General features: G+C 42.0%; 1 pseudogene; it reads left to right on the top strand.

Moving 5' to 3' along the window:
* The first annotated feature begins 1,344 nt into the window (after window positions 1–1,344).
* LOC103546910 (small ribosomal subunit protein uS14-like) lies at window positions 1,345–1,515 on the top strand (annotated as a pseudogene).
* Window positions 1,516–9,467: the final 7,952 nt, after the last annotated feature.

Raw genomic sequence — 9,467 nt, 5'->3', positions numbered from 1 at the left:
GTTCAAATCAAATTCTGTTTCCTTTAACTTTTTTCATATCCATGTTAATCACATTCCAATGAAATTGAAGAGAGAAGTGCCCCTTTCCTTGATACTAAATTTAATATGGAGATGATAGAAGTGCATTTGTCATTGTTGCCTGGAGAGCTTCGTGCATTAGCCCTCCAGAAATTAGATCAACACCTAACCATGCCTGCCACTCCCCAAGTTCTCACCACAGCGCCAGCCTCTGCAATAATCACCCTCTATTGAGTTTTTTCCCGCATGATTTATTTTTTAAACCGCAAACTCAGATTACCTTAATTCAGTACTACACAACATTTAGGGACAAACTCCCAAACCCTAGGGGACTCAGATCCTGTCCCCTGATGGGTTGATTTTATATATATATATATACATATATATAATTTGTCTGAAATCAATTGTTTTTCTATTGACATTTACCATTTCTTCCCTCGCTTCCCCAAAAACAAAACTACTTAGATCTGATAAAGCTTCTGGCCTGTTAGATGAGCTTCCCTTCCTTCCTTACAGAAATCCTGAATGAAAATGTCACTGCTCTGACAGTGCTCTAGAGACATTTTCCAGGTGCAAATCACAATTTGTCACTGGGTTCAGTTTCAAAGCATTTTGATTAGGGAAAATGCGACTCTTCAAATTTTTCTTAACAAGTCTCAAGTCATCCCTGAGAATTCAGATGCCTTGAAACCTACGCTTCCCAGGCCTCTGTGCCACCTCCAGGGAGCAAGGCAGGTAAAGCCTTGTGATAATAGTAGCAGTGGTCATAATACTAATGAGTTAATGTTTGAGTCCTCCCCCGTCCCAGAAACAATTGAAAAGTGCCCTCCCTGTATTATCTCACTTACGTGATAGATAGGACTACTACCCACATCTTACAGAAGGGGAAACTGAAGTTTAGAAAGGTCAAGTAATTTTCTCAAGAGCACACAGCTAGTAAGTGACTGTGCCCAGGATTCAAAGCCAGTTTGTTCTATTGCCAAGTTGTCTGAAACCTCAGAGTAGATCAGGAAGGAAATTAACCCTGAGCAGGGTTAGCGTCTACAGCCTCTGTACTAAACCTCGACTCCTGCTCTGCTTACATGAGTGCAAGTTAATTCCTTATATTAGCTCTGACCCTGGACTCAGGTTCTCACCCCAGGTGCATCACTTTCCCTCTGAGTCTTAGCTTTCTCATTTATGCAATGAGAATATTGGGCTGAGGAACCCCATTGGAAACTTCCAGCTCCAATACTCTAGAATTCTAGGTAGATATGATGTAGATAGTTCTATGAACAGACATTTAAAGTTGGAGAACTTTTGCCTGCTTGCATCCAAGAAAGCAAGATGGGTCACCAGTAGCTCCACTGGAGCCATCCAAGAAAATTCGGCCAGTGTTCTTATTCTTGCCACATCTGCTCAAACTTGCGAGGTCTGATTCGGAAATATACTCTCAATATATGCCATCAGTGTTTCCATCATTACATGAAGGACATAGGCTTCATTGAGTTGGACTAAGTGAGACTTTCTTGAATGGGTCATCCAGGACATCTGCTTTACCACAGAAATGATGCTAGCTCTTTGTACATAAAATTTTAAAATATACTTCAAAAAAATTTTTTAATAAAGTTGGAGAATCCCTAGAGGTGATCTAATCTGGGCATGTCAAATGCATGGCATACAAACTACCTCTTCCCTCTGCTATGCCCATGGCAGACATCACTAATGGATCATGATCCTCTTTTTTACGAGCCCAGTTGTAGCTTCAGAAACCTTTTCAATTCCATGCTGAGGAAACAACTGAGTGAGACAATGGCACATTGAATAAACCTATTTGCCATCTCTGATATTAATCAACTTTCTTATTTACAAATGAGGAAATTGAGACTGAGAGATAGTAAGGGATTCAATAAACATCTGTTGAGCAATTAATATGTGCTAAGTCTTGTGTTGGATCCCAAAGATAAAAAGGTGAACAAGACATAGTCTTGTGCTCTAATAACTTTCAGTTTAGTGAGAGGTGTATGCTGTTAAACAAGCAATTACAATACTGAGTAATGAGTATTATTGGGCCACATGAGAAGCCACCTAACCTAGACTGACAGATTCGTGGAAGGCCTCCTGCAAGAAGTAGCTCTTAAGCCAAGTCCTGAAGGGAAATAGAAGTTTTTTCAGATGAAGAAGGGATAAGAAGACCATTCTAAACAGACGGAGAAATCCAACAGAGCAAGAGAGTTCAGACTACTAAAGAGTCATAAGCTGCAAGTGATGGCTGGAGCCTTAGAGCATAATATATGAGTTGGAGAATAGTGAGCAAAGAGGAGACCAGCAAGGACCAGCCCATGAATGGCCACACATGCCACGCTACAGAGGCCATTCTCTGAAGACATGGCTGTACTCCTCCCATTGAGAGGCAGGGTCTTTGTCCCTTCTCCTTGAAACTTGGCAGGCTTGTAACTGCTTCAACCAAGATAGTACTGTGAATATGATTCCATGTGACTTCTGAGGCCAGGCCAGGAAACACTGTGCAGCTTCCACCATGTTCATTGGAACTCTCACTCTTGGAGCCATGAGCCACCATATAAGAAAACCAACTACCCTAAGACCACCATGCTGGAGCGGCCACATGTAGGTGCTCCAGCTGATAGTCCCAGCTAAACCCAGCCTTCTAGGCCACCCCAACAAAGTGCTATATATGTAAGTGAAGCCATCTTGGACTTTAGATCAGCCCATCACCAGCTGAATACCACCAACTGACCTCTGTTGATGCCCCCACGGAACAGAAAAATTGCCCAGCTGAGCCCTGCCTGAATTCCTGACCCACGATTTAAGAGATATAATAAAATGGCTGTCATTTTAAGCCACTAAGTTTTGGAGTAGTATTTTTATACAGCAATAGATAACAGAACAGCAAGAGTATTGAAGGTTTTTAAGAAGGAGAGTGATGTGATCAGATTTGCTCTGGAAGGAGCACTCAGGCTGTTGTGTGGGTAACGGACTGGGGAGTGGGGAGAATGGAGCAGAACAGTTCTTTGGGCTACTTCAGTTGTATAGGTAAGCACCAACCAAGACAGTGACAGTGAGATGAAGAGAAATGCTGAGCTGATTTGAGGTATATGTAGAAGGTAGAGTCAACAGAATGCAGTCACTGACTGGAGAGAGGAGAGCCAAGAAAGATTCCCAGTTTTCTGGCTCCAGTGACTGGGAGGATGGTGGTACCATGTGCTGAGATGAGGAAGTTTGGAGGAGAAGCGTGTATGGGCAGCATGAGGAGAGAAGTGAGTCCATTTTAGACGTGTTAGGTGAGACAATGCAGGATGAGGCGGATGGCAGCTAGAGAACACAGGAGATCCATCTGGGCTGAAGACCTGGATTTGAGAGCCATCCACTAAGGGATGGCGCTGCAAGCCCCGAGAGGGATGCAATTACCAGGGATCTCACTGTGAGGAATGAAAAGAGGGAAACGGGGCAGAACCACAGGGAGTAGCAGGGCTGAGACTGAGCAGAGACAGAGCACAGCCTGGCCACCTGAGGCTAGGTGACACCCAAAAGTTGCTTACCACCTCCCTTCTCCTGTCTCCTGTCCCCTAGGAACTTCGGGGCTTTGAACATGACAAACACTGAGGCTGAGGAAATGTGACACTAGGCTCTCTTCCTCTGTTGCTCATCAGAATTGCATATGCCACCCCATGTCAACTTCTTTAATTTTGTAAATGCTCTGCTTTATCCTCCTCTCTCCATTCCCTCCAGCCTGATTGTTTTCTTTTAAATGCTCCTCATTTCTTTCCGATTTCATTTTCTTTCATCTGCAACCTGCTATTAAGGTTGTTTTCCCCACAGCTATTTTGACACCAAAGCAGCTTAATCTGTTCTCCTAATTAGCTAGTGATGATACACAGAGTCCAACATCTCCTGCACAATAGCATTCTCTCCAGTCATCTCCCACAGCTCCCCACATAATTGAGGCGTTTCCTTCCCGCTTCCCTCTCTCCTCCCTCCTGTTCCTTTGGCTCCTCCAGTCAGATCTTTCTCTCCATGGTCAGGAGACCATGGACCTGAACCATTGTCCTGCCCAGTGACTACAGTAGCCATCTTGAGAGTCATTCCATGGAGTGAGACATTATCTCCATAAAGCCACTGTGAGAAAGCATCAGAAGCATTAAGCAGTATTAGTGGATGTGAGATAATCTTCCTTTGAGAGTTAACAAATTTGGATGGAGATGTTGAAGGTTTTAATCAAGAGGTTGAATGGAAGAAATTTGGACCAACGTCAAGTCCAAATAAAAGAAAATGTAAAGATGAACCTGAAGGGTGGACAGTCAAGTCTGGGAAGTACAGTTGGGTAGGGGGTTGTTAAGGTGAGCAGCTCAGAATTAAAACAGAGTTCCCCTCATTGGGGGAGACCTATGCCATGTGGAGGCTGTGCAGCAGCCTCACAGAATCTCATGGGCCAAGACTCCTCCAAACTGCCTTCTACACATACACACACAGACACATTGTATTTACCCCAGAAAATAGATTGCCTGATAAAGCTAATGAGCCTGAGCTGGCCAGACTCACCCTGGAATTTGCATGACTGGCTGGTCACAGTCTCAGCACAAGAGAGGAGAGGAGGAAGCTGAAACAGAGACCAAAATATCATGTCCCTCTTCATACATACCATTCACTTCATTGAACTTGCTGACAATTGACATAATAGACTAAAAAAAACTCATTTTAGCCTCACAACAATGCTGAGCATCTTTCTCACCTTAAAGAGGCTTGGGGGCAACCCCTTGAAGGCTGACAACGGCATAGCTTTCCCGATATTCCTAGGGTCCCCTCCAGCCTCAGCCAAGACTCTGAGGACCACCCCATGTGGTGGATGTTGTCACAGGATAATATACATAGAGAAATTTACACCAGGCGTAAGACATGCTAGGCTCCCCGTGAATGATTTCTCTAACTTTAAATGCCACAACTCTTTCCACAATGCTTCACAGTGTGCTGAAAGCCAAGGGGTCTCACAGCACCGCCTGTGATGTAATCTTGGGATGTCACAACACTGTCCCTTGACATAATCCACGGACGTCACAAGATTTCCCATGATGTGATCCAGAAGCCGCATCAGTGCTTCTTTCGAAAATAGCTCATTCCTTAATGCCAAGAACAATCACTGTGGGCTGAGCACCCATGCCCATAAAAAGAACCACCAGCCCCCAAAAGGAAGAATCTCATCTTATCTGAACTGTGAACAATGTCTGTAAACCCTCTGAGAAACCTACAAACACCTATGGTCTGCATTTCTTTCTCTGACGTTCATACCCTCCTATCTACCCGCTAATTCTCTATAAGGGAAATACAAGAAACTCATCATCACACTTCAGTACACACCTCCTTGCTCCTTCCCTGAGGAAGGCTATACCAAACTCTCTCCCCAATATATCTCAGGCTCCTCTCAATGAAGCTTATGGAACCTGGACTCCCAAAATTGTTATAGAAAATACATTTCCTAGGCAAGACTGGATTTATTCTAAGAAGCAATACCTTCTTAATCAGCCCTGTCCTTTGCACTCCTAATGACTTCCCTGATTGAGTTTTGATAATGTTGTATATTAAATCATAACTAATATGGTTACAATAGTGTCCAGGCCTGCACTGTCCTTCTGCCCTTGTCCTGTCAAAGCTATTGGGTAAACACACACCTGCAGCTTCTGGAATATCCCAAACCTCATTTCCAAGGGCAGAAAAGTAGAGGAACTGGAGGGATGTGTTCTTGCCCTCAGAGGTAAAATACTTGATGCAGGTGGCTGATGGGTTTTAGAACATGGGTTTTAGACTCCATCAGACTGGAATTAAAATTTACTGACTTAGCCACTTAGCAGCCACATGGCCCTAAGCAAGTTATGAACTTTTTTGAGCATCTGGTTTTTTTTTTTAATCTTTACATTTGAAATGACGACAGTACCTATCTCAGAGGATTATAAGAGAGAACATTATAAAGCTCCCAGCTCTGAGCATGGCATAAAGGAAGCACTCAATAAACAACAGTTATTAATAATACATTATGCTGGGGATGCCTCTTATAAACTTTGAGCTTTGGAGTTTGATTCAGGGGCTGTTCTTGGGGTGAGACAACCAGGTGCCTTCCGAAATAGTGCTGGGTAGCATCCATGATTCAGCTGTGGTCTCAGGAACCATCTTCACTGCCTGGTAACGGGTTTTGGTGCCACCAGCCTTCAGGCACCCCTCCACCCTCAGATTGCTCAAAAGCAGTCAATTTTCTTCACACAGACTCTTGGTCCACTCTGGGCTCCAAAATTGCCATTTTGTTATGTTATTTCAGAGATGACTGGATGAAAATGGGCATCAGCAACCATTTAGTCCAAAACCCAAATCCCACACATGGGGAAATTAAGTAATTCAATTCAATAAACACCCTTTCTACCTCATCCCAGATCATTTCTTCTTCCTAAGTCACTCCTCCTCCTCCAGAATGGCAGTACATTAACTGGGTCAGTAAATATTTAATGAGTACCTACTATGTACCAGGAAGCATGTTCAAACAATAAAAAAAGATGGGCAAAAATATCTCTGACTTCATGGAACTTACATTCTAGTCAGGAAGACAGACAATTAACAAGCAAAAGAGTGAGTGGTAGCAAGAAAAATAAAGCAGGTTCAGGAGGAGAGGGAGGAGGGTGAGGGAGTCTGCTAGTTTATGTACAGTAATAAGAGGAGGCCTTGCTCCCAAGGGCTTTGAGTCGCGGCCTGAAGAGAGTGAGAGAGCAATATCCGGAAAGAAGAAATCACAAATACAAGGGCCCAAGTGGGAGCAGAATGAGTCTGATGTGTCGGAAGACCAGCAGCGAGACCAGAGTGTGTGCGGGGGGATCACCAAGACAGAAAGCAGGAGAAGAGGTAAGAGAGACAGTGGAGGACCAGCTCAGGTGGGAACTTGTGAACCATGGCAGCCACTTGGGCTTTAACTCTAGAAAGATAGGAAGTCAGTCTGGGCTGTGAGGGAAGAGAAACATAAGTATACTGAAGGTTTTAAAGGATCACTCTGGATGGTGTCCTGAGAATGGACTGCAGGGTAGCAGGGTAGAAGCAGGAAGATCAGTTAGGATCCTCTTACTCTATTCTAGGAGAAGTCGTGGTGAGTTGGACCAGGAGACAGCAATGGTGGTGGTGAGAGGAGAGCTCAGACCTCGCTTGCTACCGGAAGCCTCATCCTCTCTCCTTCCACTACGCTTGCACCACTGTAGAATTTTCAGCCTGCATTTTGATTGTCTCTCTACCTCCATTGACTCTGAGCTCCTTGAGGTCAGGACCGTATTTCATGCATTTCTATGACCTCAGCAGCTAACCCAGTGCCTAGCACAGGATACAAAGTCCTAATAAAATGATCAAACTTTTTTTTGTCCTCCCACAACATGCCAGATACTATAGGGATGAACACCAGTAGTCTATGGCCCTAGAAAACATAGGAATGAATTTTTATGCTATTCAAGAGTGATCCTAAAGGCCCATGGTTTGTTGTTTAGGTAAGGCACAAATTTGAATTACTTGCCTGAAGATTGACATGTAAGAAAAAGACACTTTCCTGGTTATTGGGCCCCAGTGACTACCCAGAATACGCATCTCAATCCAATTTAGTTTTTCTCTCCTTTTTCCTCAGTGGCATTTTGCAGGAGGATTTACATATTTCAGGATCCGCAAAGATTTCCCTCCTGAAAATCAAGAATCTATTGTAGATATGGTCTCTACCTTCATCCGTCTCATATTCTTGTGGGAAGACACAGATTATCATATAATATAAGTGCTATAATTACGTGGAAAATATGGAAGAGAGACAAGGGGATATTTAACATCTGAAAATCAATTAATGTAATATACTGTATCAATAGAATAAAAATACAAAAACCACATGATTATCTTAATAGACGCCAAAAAAGCATTAGACAAAATCCAACACCCTTTCATGATTAAAAAAAAAAAAAAGCTCAACAAACTAGGACTAGAAGGGAATTTCCTCAACATGATAAAGGGCATCTACAAAAAGTCTACAGTTAACTTCACACTTCATGATAGAAAAACTGGATGCTTTCCGCCTAAGATCAGGAATAACAGAAGTATATCCACTCTGCCACTTTTATTCAACGTTATACTAGATATTTTAGGCAAGAAAATGAAATAAATAAAAGACATCCAGATTGGAAAGGAAGAAGTAAAACTATCTCTATTCACAAATGACATGATCTTGTCACAGATGACATGATCTTGGATTCCTTAGGAAATCCTAAGGAATATACTAATAAACTACTAGAACTAATAAATGAGTACGCAAGTTTGCAGAATACAAGATCTATTTAAAAAATCAATAGTATTTCTATGCACTAGCAATAAACAATCTTAAAATGAAATTAAGAACAATTACACTATAACAACATCAAAAAAAGTAAAATTGTTAGGAATAAGTTTAGCAAAACTTACTACAAAGCTACAGTAATCAAGACTGTGTGGTACTGGTGTAAGGACAGATATATAGATCAATGGATTAGAACTAAGGGTCCCAAAATAAATCCATACTTTTTGGCCAATTGATTTTCAACAAGAATCTAAGACCATTCAATGGGGGAAAGAATAGTCCTGTCATAAAATTGTGCGGGGACAACTAGACAGCCAATGCAAAAGAACAGAGTTGTACTCTTACATCATTTACAAAAATCAATTCAAAATTGATCAAAGACCTAAACGTAAGAGCCAAGAGTATAAAACTCTCAGAAGAAAACATAAGAGTAAATCTTCATGACCATGGATTAGGGAATGGATTCTTAGATATGACACCAAAAGCACAAGAAAAAAAAATAGATAAATTGGACTTCATAAGAATTAAGAACATTTATGTTTCAAAGGACACTATCAAGAAAGTGAAAGACAACCCACAGAATGGTATAAAATATTCCCAAGTCATATCTGATAATGGACTTATATCTAAGATATATAAAAACACATTCAATAATTAGAGGCAGATACCTCAATTTAAAAATGGTAAAAAAAAATATGAATAGACATTTCTCCATGGAAGATATACAAATGGTCAGCAAGCACATTTAAAAGATGCTCAACATCATTAGTATCAGGGGAATGGAAACTGAAACCACAATGAGATATCACTTCACCCCCAGTAGAATAGCTATAATTGAAAAGTCAGATAATAACAAGCGTCGGTGAGGATGTGGAGAAATTAGACCTCTCGTACTCTGCTGGTGGGAATGTAAAATGGCACAGCCACTTCAGAAAACAGTCTAGTAGTTCCTCAAAAAGTCAGACGTAGGCAGTGGCCCAGTGGTGTAGTGGTTAAGTTCACATGCTCCACTTCTGTGGCCTGGAGTTCACAGGTTAAGATCCTGGGCATGGATCTACACACCACTCATGAATCCATGCTGTGGGGGCATCCCACATATAAAATAAAAGAAGATTGGCAC

Source organism: Equus przewalskii, chromosome 13 (assembly GCF_037783145.1).
Source record: "Equus przewalskii isolate Varuska chromosome 13, EquPr2, whole genome shotgun sequence".
NCBI classification, from domain to species: domain Eukaryota; kingdom Metazoa; phylum Chordata; class Mammalia; order Perissodactyla; family Equidae; genus Equus; species Equus przewalskii.
This window is presented reverse-complemented; position numbering and strand designations above follow the sequence as displayed.